General features: G+C 34.5%; 1 protein-coding gene across 1 annotated transcript in view; it reads right to left on the reverse strand.

The window, feature by feature from the left end:
- Positions 1-8,061, reverse strand: part of LOC121029632 (protein eyes shut homolog) — a 388,431-nt gene extending 380,370 nt beyond the window's left edge. The window contains exon 1 of the mRNA XM_040473866.1: positions 7,895-8,061. The gene's annotated coding sequence lies outside the window, so the exon portion shown is untranslated. The remainder of the gene's footprint in view (positions 1-7,894) is intronic.
- Between the last annotated feature and the right edge of the window lie 2,723 nt (positions 8,062-10,784).

Raw genomic sequence — 10,784 nt, forward strand, 5'->3', positions numbered from 1 at the left:
ACAAATCCATGACACATATATGGTTTATTGCTTCTTATTAGTGTATGACATTTCATACTGTGATTTACTACATTCTATTTATCCATTATTCTAGAGATAGATACACAGGTTGCTTCCAACTCCCTGTTTCCATATACACCATCCTTGTTTGGATCTTTGTAAGATTTACCCTGGGGTATGTATCCAAGAAAGGAATCTCTGCCTATATTTTTAATTTATTTTTCCCTCAGGGTACTGAATAATTTCTTCAATATGGATATACAAATATTTAAAACCATCCTTCTATTAATCAACAAATGGCACTGAGGCAACAGGATACCTATGTGCAAAAAAATAAGATGGGTTTTTACTTTACTCCTTATACCAAAATAAATTCCACAGGGATAGAAATTCAAACATTAAGGAGAAATGAAGTCATGGCAACAGCAGGAGAAAACACAGAAGCTCAAGGTCTGCCCACTTTCTAGCTCCTCTAACATCCTCTTTCATATTTGTCCATCTCTCTGCAATCCATTTTCCTTACAAATGCCAGAATGATTTTTAAGAGACTGATGAATAATACACACCCTCAGTTAAACACACACACACACACACACACACACACTCTCTCTCTCTCTCTCTCTCTCTCTCTCTCTCTCTCTCTCTCTCTCTAAAAGTTTCCTTTGCCATATAATACATTGTACATCTTCTATGCATTTTAGCATAGGCTCTGACTCCTGCCTTTCTTTAAATGCATCCAGTACTGCTTGTTCTTTTGCAGACTGTGCTACAGCTACACAGCATTCCCCTTTGATTATGCCAAACTCTTTCCTGCTTCAGGGTATTTGCACTGTTCATCCCATTTGCCTGGGGTGCTCTTCTTTCTATTTGGATGGGTGATATGTCTCCTTGCTATTAAGATGTCAGTTTAAATGTCAACTTTTGAGGCCCTTCCTGACTGTCCAATCTAAAGTACCTACCCAGGAAATGGCTCTTCACTCAATCTGAATTCTCTGCCTGGCATTTATTATCGATTATTTTCTTTCTTATTTGTATATTGATTTTTCTGCTCCTGCTTGGAAATAAAAGCTTAACAAGATCAGGAACCTTTGCTGTCAAATTTATTGTTGTTGTCTCAAAACCTAGAGCAGTGCAAGAAACAGGACAGATGCTTACAACTATTTGCTGGCTAAGTAAATAAATGACTCAAAGGAAATATACATATCTAGATTATTTTTAAACAGAAAACTTTGCAATTTCATCACAGTTTAGAAAAATTTTATAATGTATTGGTTGTATTCTTTTGATAAGTAAACATTTCTCTGGCTCCAGTGTTAATCCACAAAGGCAATATTGAACATCTAAACATCAAGCTGAGACCAAATTCAGATTTAACAAGCTAATCTCAACATGCTGTGTTCTATAGGCTAATGACTGACATGTGTTTAAGAGATCATCATCGCCACAGGTTAGTGAGAAGATTAGAAACAATTTTCTCCCCTACTATGTCCTCATTGGCTTTGAGTTGTTCACTCTGTGTTTTGGAGGGAGTCTTTCTCTATCCTGTCACTTTCATTATTTTTTTTTTTCTGCAAAAGGCAAAGGTTCTTATTTTCCCTCATTACATTTATTTGTATTTATTGGAGCTAATTAATTTTATATTACATTTCAACCAGTTTCAAAATATGGTATAATTTATAAACAAACTGTCATTAATTTGAGCTTACTGAGAGAACATTTATGCTGATTTGACGTGATTGACTTGTATTGTCATCTATAAGAACCAAGGAAACAGATATGAGATAAAAGAGCTACACTAAACAACAGATTTTCAATGTAGACAAAAGAACCTTCCACTGGAAGAAGATGCCATCTAGGCCTTTCATAGCTTAAAAAGAGAAGTCATTGCCTGGCTTCATAGCTTCAAAGGACAGGATGACTCTCTCATTAGGGGCTAATGAAGCCAGCACTCATTTACCATTCTGAAAATCCTAGCACCCTTAAGAATGTGCCAAGTATACTTTGCCTGCACTCTATTAATGAAACAACAAAGATTAGATTACAACATATCTGTTTACAATATGGTTTAGTGAGTGTTTTAAGCCCACTGTGGAAAGACTCCTTTCAAAATATTACTGCTCATTGACAATGCACTTGACCAATGAAGAGTTCTGATGGATATGTACAAGACGAATGTTGTTTTCATGCCTGCTAACACAAGATCCATTCTGAATCCCATTGATCAAGGAATAATTTTGACTTTCAAGTCTTATTATTTAAGAATTACATTTTGTAAGTCTATAGCTGCCATAGTGATTCCTGTGATAGATCCAGGCAAAGTAAACTCAAAACCTTCTGGAAAGGATGCATCATTCTAGATACCATTAAAAACATTCACGATTCATGGAAAAAGGTCAAAATATCAACATTAACAGGAGTTTGGAAGAGTTGATTCCATTCCTCATGGATGATCTTTAGGGGTTCAAGAGTTAAATGGAGGAAATAACTACAATTAAAATAGCAAGAGAACTAGAATTAGAAATACAGAGTGAAGATGTGACTGAATTGCTGCAATCTCATGACACAACTTAAATAAATGAGGAGTTATTACTTATAAGTGAGCAATTTAAGTGATTTCTTAGGATGAAATCTACTTCTGGTGAAGATGCTTTGAAGATTGTTGAAATGACGACAAAGCATTTAGAATATTACATAAACTTAGTTGATAAATAAGCAGAACGGTTTGAGAAGACTGACTCCAATTTTAAAAGAAGTTCTATGAGTAAAATGTTATCAAATAGCATAGCATAGCATGTTACAAAAAATCACTCATGAAAGGAAGAATCAATTGATGCACCAAACTTCATTATTATTTTAAGAAATTGCCACAGCCACCCCAACTTTCAGCAGCCACCACCCCTATGAGTCAACCACCATCGGCATGGAAGTGAGACCCTTCACCAGCAAAAATATTATGACTTGCTGAAAGCTCAGATGATAACTAACATTTTTAAGCAATAGCAATAAAGTTTTTTTTTATTTTTGTATTTTTAATACAGTTTTCTTTTTCTTTTATTTTTTTAAATGTTTATTTATTTTGAGTGACAGAGTAAGCATGAGTGGGACAGGGGCAGAGAGAGACTGAGAGAGAAAGAGAGGGATAATCCTAAAGAGACTCTATGCTGTCAAGGCAAAGCCTGACTTGGGACTCAATCCCATGAACCATGAGATCATGATCTGCATTGACAGTGTGGAGACTGCTTGGGATTCTCTCTCTCCCCCTTTTCTCTGCCCCTACCCTGCTTGTGCTCTCTCTTTCTCAAAATAAATACACTTAAATCAACAGACTTTGACTATAGCAATTTACCATCCATAATGTGGGTGGGCTTCATCCAATCATTTAAAGGCCTTAAAAGACTGAGATTCTCCAAGGAAGAAGAAATAATTCTGTCCTCTTTAAGACACAAAGCTGCCACATTAACTATCCCATGCATCTCCAGACTACCAGACTGCCTTACAGATTTATACAGAGATGTACTTATATACATATGTACATACACACACACACACACACACACACACACACACACACACACACAAATATAATAAGAAATTACTTAGCTTGTTTGAGGGATTTTTTTAAATAAATCCAATTATGTTAGTTGATGACTTTCAAATTTATATCCTAAAATTTTAATGATACATTTAAGAAACCATTTAAATAATTGTATATTAACAACAAATAGATGAAATATTAAAATTTTATTGAGAATATATTCTATTCAGGGATGCCTGGGTGGCTCAGTCAGTTGAGTGTCTGACTTCAGTTCAGGTCATGATCTTGCAGTCCATGGGTTTGAGCCCTGCATCAGGTTCTGTGCTTCCAGCTCAGAGCCTGGAGACTGCTTTGGATTCTGTGTCTTCTTTTCTCTGACCCTCCCCTGCTCATGCTCTCTCTCGCTCTCTCTCTCTCTCTCTCTCTCTCTCAAAAATAAATCAAACAGTAAAGAATGAAGAATATATTCTATTCAAAAATTTGAATAAGCAAAATGTATTGGTTGTATGTGCATTTACTTTCTCCAAATAAAAATTGATTTTATATTCATATTTAAAAATGTTAAAAATGGGCCATTCACTATCTCTGTTTACATTTTTCTTATAATTCTATGGATGTCAAACTATTACTTTTAAAGTCCTGGAAGAAAGCTGAGTTCCAATAAATATGTTTATCTAAAATTGTGAGATGCTGACATCATCATGAATAAAGTATGCTATTGATATTTGGAAAGCCTAATAAGGTTCTCCCCAAGGTTTGAGAAGAAAGAAATAAATTGCCTTCTGAGCATTAAGTGTAAATCTATCATGTAATAGATTGCCATGGAGCTACAAAGTCACTTTAAAGACGTCTTCTAAGGCTGTCAGATCTGGCTGTAATCTCATAACAGCACTATTAGTATGTCTGGAGAATGACTGAGTGAATTAGAAGTGAGGGTCCTTGAGAAGGAAGATGAAAAGAAGCCATAGAGGCAATCAAATTCTAAGGTGAAACAAATTCTCACATACAAACTCCACTAGTAAAATCCATGTTAAATATATCACCAGTGTGCATATGGAAGCTTTGGGCATTTGTGTGTGTGTGTGTGTGTGTGTGTGTGTGTGTGTGTGTGTGTGTGTTATAAAGCATGCAAATCACCTAATAATGCATAATCCCTAACATGAATTGAGTTCTTAAGTCAGAGGTACTGCACTGAGCATATTACATGCAATATTATATTTAATACCTAACTAAACCAGATGAGATATGTACTTTCACAACAATTTCATGAATGAGCAAATTAATGTGTTCAAATTTACAAAGCTAATGAGTGACAAAGAGTTTTCAGCCACATGTGTCTGACTTCAGAGCCCATACTCAACTACCATGCTAATCTAATATTTCCCTATTCAGATTCTAAATTCAACAAGTACAGTTATTATTATAATTCAGGTTTACATATTCTTTTTCAAGGAAAAAACATGTGTTTGATGGAGAACATATTTCTCCAGACTCTGATCCTGCTCTATTTCTTGTAAAATGACAAATTGGCATAAATTAATAATTTAACCTTAAATTATATTTGATTTCTGAGTAGCTTTCCAAAATAGAGTATAAAACCAAAGGATGGACAGCTTATATTTATTCAAGAATGTTAGCACCATAAATTTAATAACTAGTTTTGATTATCTACATAATAAAATTAACTTGGTTAAAATGAGTATGACCTGGAAAGCAGAATCCATCATGCAATGCTCTCAAATCAGTTTCTGAGGACCTCAGGAGTTGGCTAAAACTTCTAAGACAATGATACACCATAAGTTCTCTTTGAGCAAAATGCAATAGGCAGCCTGAGGCATAATTTAATAATTTGCATTTCTTCTAGTTTATTCAAAGATGAAGATTGTTTCTTCAGCATTATTTTCTGGAAAGACCTTCAGAAATGTTAGCTTTATTATCTTTTAAAATAGAATATCCTCTGGAACACACAGTTGTTGTGAAGTGGTATACTGTAATTTTTCACTTTTTGGATCCCATTACACAGAGACAGAAGTGAAATAAAGCATTTACTTGTATCAGTTGAGATATAAAATAGCAAAAAAATTTAAATTTATTTCGACTGCCCCTTCCAAAGATGTGTGGACACCACTGAAGTTTCTGTAAGCCTCAATAAGCATACAACATTTGTATTCAAATTATTAAGTGATTACCCTCCTGACAACTTGAGGCGCTCATGGGGAACACTGAATATTTTGGATGTTGCCTTTTAGGGCAAGAACCTGGCAGAAGTCAATGAACCTGGGTCATATAAGATGATAATTTATGCTGGAATTGCTAAGGGCTTGTTGGCAATTCTCCACCAGAAATATTTTACTTTCTTTCTTTCCTTTTGTTTTTCCTTTTTCCCTAAGCAACTTACTAATGCTTTATGAAAACTGTAGAAGTAGAAAGTGAGACAAGTTACCTTGCAGGTATGTTGTTGTTGTTTGTTTTGTTTTGTTTGGAACACTAACAGTATTTATTAAATGCCTCTAAATGACAGTTTGGGTGTTAACTTTGAGGCTTTAGTTGGACAAAGGGAAATTGTGACTGTTCCTTACCCTCACGAAACTTATTCTCCTGTTTATAATGCCGAAATCTTTAAAATTTGCTCTTTTGGGGCGCCTGGGTGGCGCAGTCGGTTGGGCGTCCGACTTCAGCCAGGTCACGATCTCGCGGTCCGGGAGTTCGAGCCCCGCGTCGGGCTCTGGGCTGATGGCTCAGGGCCTGGAGCCTGTTTCCGATTCTGTGTCTCCCTCTCTCTCTCTGCCCCTCCCCCGTTCATGCTCTGTCTCTCTCTGTCCCAAAAATAAATAAACGTTGAAAAAATACCCTTTAAAAAATAAAATTTGCTCTTTTATCTGTGTGTGTGTGTGTGTGTGTGTGTGTGTGTGTGTGTGCACGTGCGTGTTTGTGTGTTTTCTTGGCTGCTACAACATGGAAGTTTCTTCACATTTAGGTGTTTGAGTTGCTGAATACTGACTAAAATTTATTATTAATAATTATAAAACTATTTTACTCAAGATAAAATCAAGATCACAGCTTTTTCATATCTGGATAAAGTGGCCAAAATTTCTTTTCAGGTTTTTAAAGCAATTTTAAGCCAGTTAAAATTGTACTTATAACTTAGCATTCCAGAAAGGTAAAGACTAAAAGAATTTCTTAATAATTATTTAAAAATCTGAATTATGAACAACTGCAATTTTGGTTGAGAATATAAACACACTTAATCTACTAGTATTACTGTGTTTCCTGAATCCTCTCAATAATATAAATTGACATCCTTATTAACTGAATACTAATTTTTAAATAAAAAATCCATTAGAGATGGTAATATCAAAATGGCATAATAATGTATTAAAAAAGTTATAGGCATTCAGATGATAATATATGTTTTATGAAATTCAACATTTAGTCTTTTGTAGACAGAATGACAGAAAGACATATAGTCATATTTGCCCTAACAATATTTAATAATACTATCTGATTAATTTTTAAAATAAAGTTAACCCTTAGTTTTAGAAATAATCTGTCATTTGTTACCATATACCAAATAAATACAAGTGGTTCAAAACACATAATCTGAAATATTTTAATAATTAAGCAAATATTTTTAAGATAATAAAAATCTTATATTTAAATAGTACTGATGAATCCTATTGAGGCATAAATCATCTAAATAATAAAATAAGATAGGATATTAATAAGGTAAGGCTGTTTGAAATTTAAAGCATCTTTTTCTTTTTAAAAAGAAATCATCATATCCAGTAAGATATAAAGTCACATTAACAACAATATCAAAAGGAAATATTGCCTTTATAGTGTCATTGAGGAGGAACATTTTAGTGACTATTAACATGAAAATAAAGGGCACTTCTAAAAATTTGGTTAAGTATTTCCAGATTTCTAGTTAATCATTTGTAAACAAAGTGTGAAAATTACGCAATTTCTTTTGAAATTGACATTTCATAGCACCACGATGCTAGTGGACAATGGGGGAAAACTTTAAAAATCTCAAGCAATCATGGGTACGTTATGATTAAATAAAGACTCTGGTATTCCCCTAGATCCTATTCTGCAGAGGAGACAAACATTATATTCTTTGTTTGCAGATTCAAAGAATACAAAACATTTTTTTTATTGATTCAAATAGAATGAATATCCTCGAGCATATGACAGAGAAGATTTTGCAAAAAGATTTTGTAGAGAACAGGCAAAAAATATGGTTAAAGAAACACTTATGACTAATCGAGATCTTTGTGGTGGTATTCAATTCAGTCAGGCAGTTTTGCAATCTTGTAATAGAAAAGTAATTTCTAGGAGGAATCAAGTACAACTTACCCCTGATTTTCAACCATTAGCCAAGGTAGCTTGCAACCCTGGGAGGCTTGTGATTACTGTTAATGTCTGTACATGCCTAGCATGTATCACTGTTTCTCAGAACCCTAATCAAATAAGGCTTCTTTTATATGTGGCTCCTGAAACAAGGCGCTAAAAGCCCTAACCTGTTGTAGTATAAAGGTAAACTCATTAAAGCCATGTGCAGGCTGACATAAGGCTTGGCCTTTATTTAGCTAATCTGGAGATGAATACAGAAAGCCATCTGGAGCTTTGTATAAATCCATAGGCAAAATACTTCCCTATAATTTAATTATTTCCAATTTCATTTGTAACTCACCATTTTCCTTGCTAACTTCATATGTCTCAGACTGAATGTTTTCTTGTGTTTTCAGGGATTATTACAAATTGATTTTTTTTTTCATTCAGATACAGACAGTGGGAGAAAGAAAAAAGCCTTGTGTTGCTAGGGAAACCTGATGCTGAAGGTTTAGTGACAACCTCAGATGCTATTGTACAGCAAAGGCTGTCTGGATAAGAGAACAGAGAGAGAGCCTGCTGATGTGAAAAATCAATTTAGAATGTTACTTATTGATTCTATGATGATCTTTATAAAAGAAGTAATGCAGACTCTGTCTTTTTCTAAAGAAGAATTTTGGAACTATAATAAAGAAGACCTCAAGGAATTTATATCACTGAAGGTAGAATAAGTGAAATCTCACCTCCATCTGTGAGTTTTTAGAGAGAACAGGAATTACTGGACACTCTAGAATTTTGTCAAAATAAGATTCTATTAGTATATCCTGATCCTGCCGTTCCATTAGAATATTTGACTTAGTTTTATCTTCATATTTTAAAATTACTGAATTAAGCATAAAACATAGCATTATGCTTGATCCTGTAGTTAGTATGTGGAAAATATATTCCATTAATCTTTTAATGAAAGAAAGTAATACTAATTTAAAATAGTAAAACTACACTATAAACAAAAAAGTTCACTTTCATTTGTAGCAATAAACAAAAGTATAGATATATGTATACTGTATATAATTTGTATTTATTATATATAGCATTGTATTTACATATTTTAATGCATGAAAATACTATTAAAATTTACAATACAAAGGAAATTTTGGGTGTTGCCTTAAGGAAATCAGTCACTCATGACTATACAGAGGTCTCCCTAGACACTGAGACATTTACAAATAAGACATCATGTTATCAGACACATAATCTATAAATACCAGGGAAAAATGTATTTATTATATTTTGCTTTTTTAAAGATAAAAGAGAATCTTTTAAAAAATAATTTTTAATGTTTATTTATCTTTTGAGAGAGATAGAGCAAAAGCAGGGAGTGGCAGAGACAGAGCAAGACACAGAATCTGAAGTAGGCTGCGGGCACCTAGCTGTCAGCACAGAGCCCAATGAGGGGCTTGAATTCATGAACTGTGAAATCATGACCTGAGCCAAAGTCAGACGCTTAACCGACTGAGCCACCCAGGCACCCTACATTTTGCTTTTTTTTTAAATTTATTTATTTTGAGGGAGAGAGAGAGAGAGAGCAAGAAGGGCAGAGAAAGAGGGAGAGAGGGAGAGAGAGACAGAATCTCAATCAGGCTTTGGACTGTCAGTGCAGAGCCCAACACAGGGCTCAAACTCATGAACCACGAGATCATGACGTGAGCTGAAATTAAGTCAGATGCTTAACTGACTGAGCCACCCAGGCACCTCACATCTTGCTTTTCATAAGACTAGTAGAAAATTATTTCAAATTCTTTTGGTAAAGAAGTATGCTTTTCACTCAACTATTTTCCTCCTTCCTTCCTTCCTTCCTTCCTTCCTTCCTTCCTTCCAAATGATTGGGGAATTCTCTGATATGGTAAAATTTGATCAAAAAAGAAAGGTAAATAGGAGAGTAATTAAAATTTTCAGACATGTGTGGAGGAGATATCTAGTTAGAAAAAATAATAAGTACAAATACCCTAGAGTAGACTACAGAAGAGTAGCGTAGAAAACTGGGAGAGAGGCAGGAGAGGCTAATGAGGTTAATGATGAGTCAGACCATATATGTCTTCTGTTGGACATTTCATGGACCTTAGCTTTTACTCTAAATATGATTTAAAGCTCCTGGAAATTTTGGGGAGGAAAAAAACATGACTTATGTTAAGGAATCACTGTAATTGTTGTATTGCGACTGGAGTGGGGGTGCAGGTGGGAGAGGAAGAAGTGAAGACAGATAGGAGGCTACTGTATTCATTTAGGCACAAACTTAGATCAAGATAATAGATTTAAAAAAGTCAAATTCTGGATATAATCTTAATTTGGAATTGACAGACGTGTGATGGATTTATTGTGAGCCATGAAAGAAATATATTCCAAATCTAATCACATCACATAACTTCTACTGCTATCACCCTTGTCAGAACCATCACCACTGAGCACAAGGGTTAATGTGAAAGCCCTCTAACAGACCTTCTTGTATCTGCCTTGCCTACCATCTCTGTCCCATCTATATTTTCAGCAGAGTAGCCAGAGTGGTCCTTTTAAAACTTAAGACATACAATGTCAAATATTCAATGAAATCCCACATTCCTTCCCATCTCCTCTAGAGTAAAAGTCCATGGTTATTACAATGGCCCTTAAAGGGCTTTCAGAATCTGTTTTTCTGTTACTTCCTTGGTTTTCTTTTCTCACTGATCCTTTTCCAAACACATTGGTTTCTTTGGTATTTTTCAAAGATGCCAAGCATATTATCTCCTTAGGTCCCTTCTCATGTTGACCTTTTCTCAGAATACTTTTCTCCCAGTTATATTAATTTCCTCAGGTGAATTATCTTACTGCCAGATATTTGAGTTACCTCTCACATTCTCAGTTAGGCCTATCTTAACAT

Source organism: Herpailurus yagouaroundi, unplaced genomic scaffold, assembly GCF_014898765.1.
Source record: "Herpailurus yagouaroundi ecotype Mexico unplaced genomic scaffold, PumYag 139, whole genome shotgun sequence".
NCBI lineage: Eukaryota > Metazoa > Chordata > Mammalia > Carnivora > Felidae > Herpailurus > Herpailurus yagouaroundi.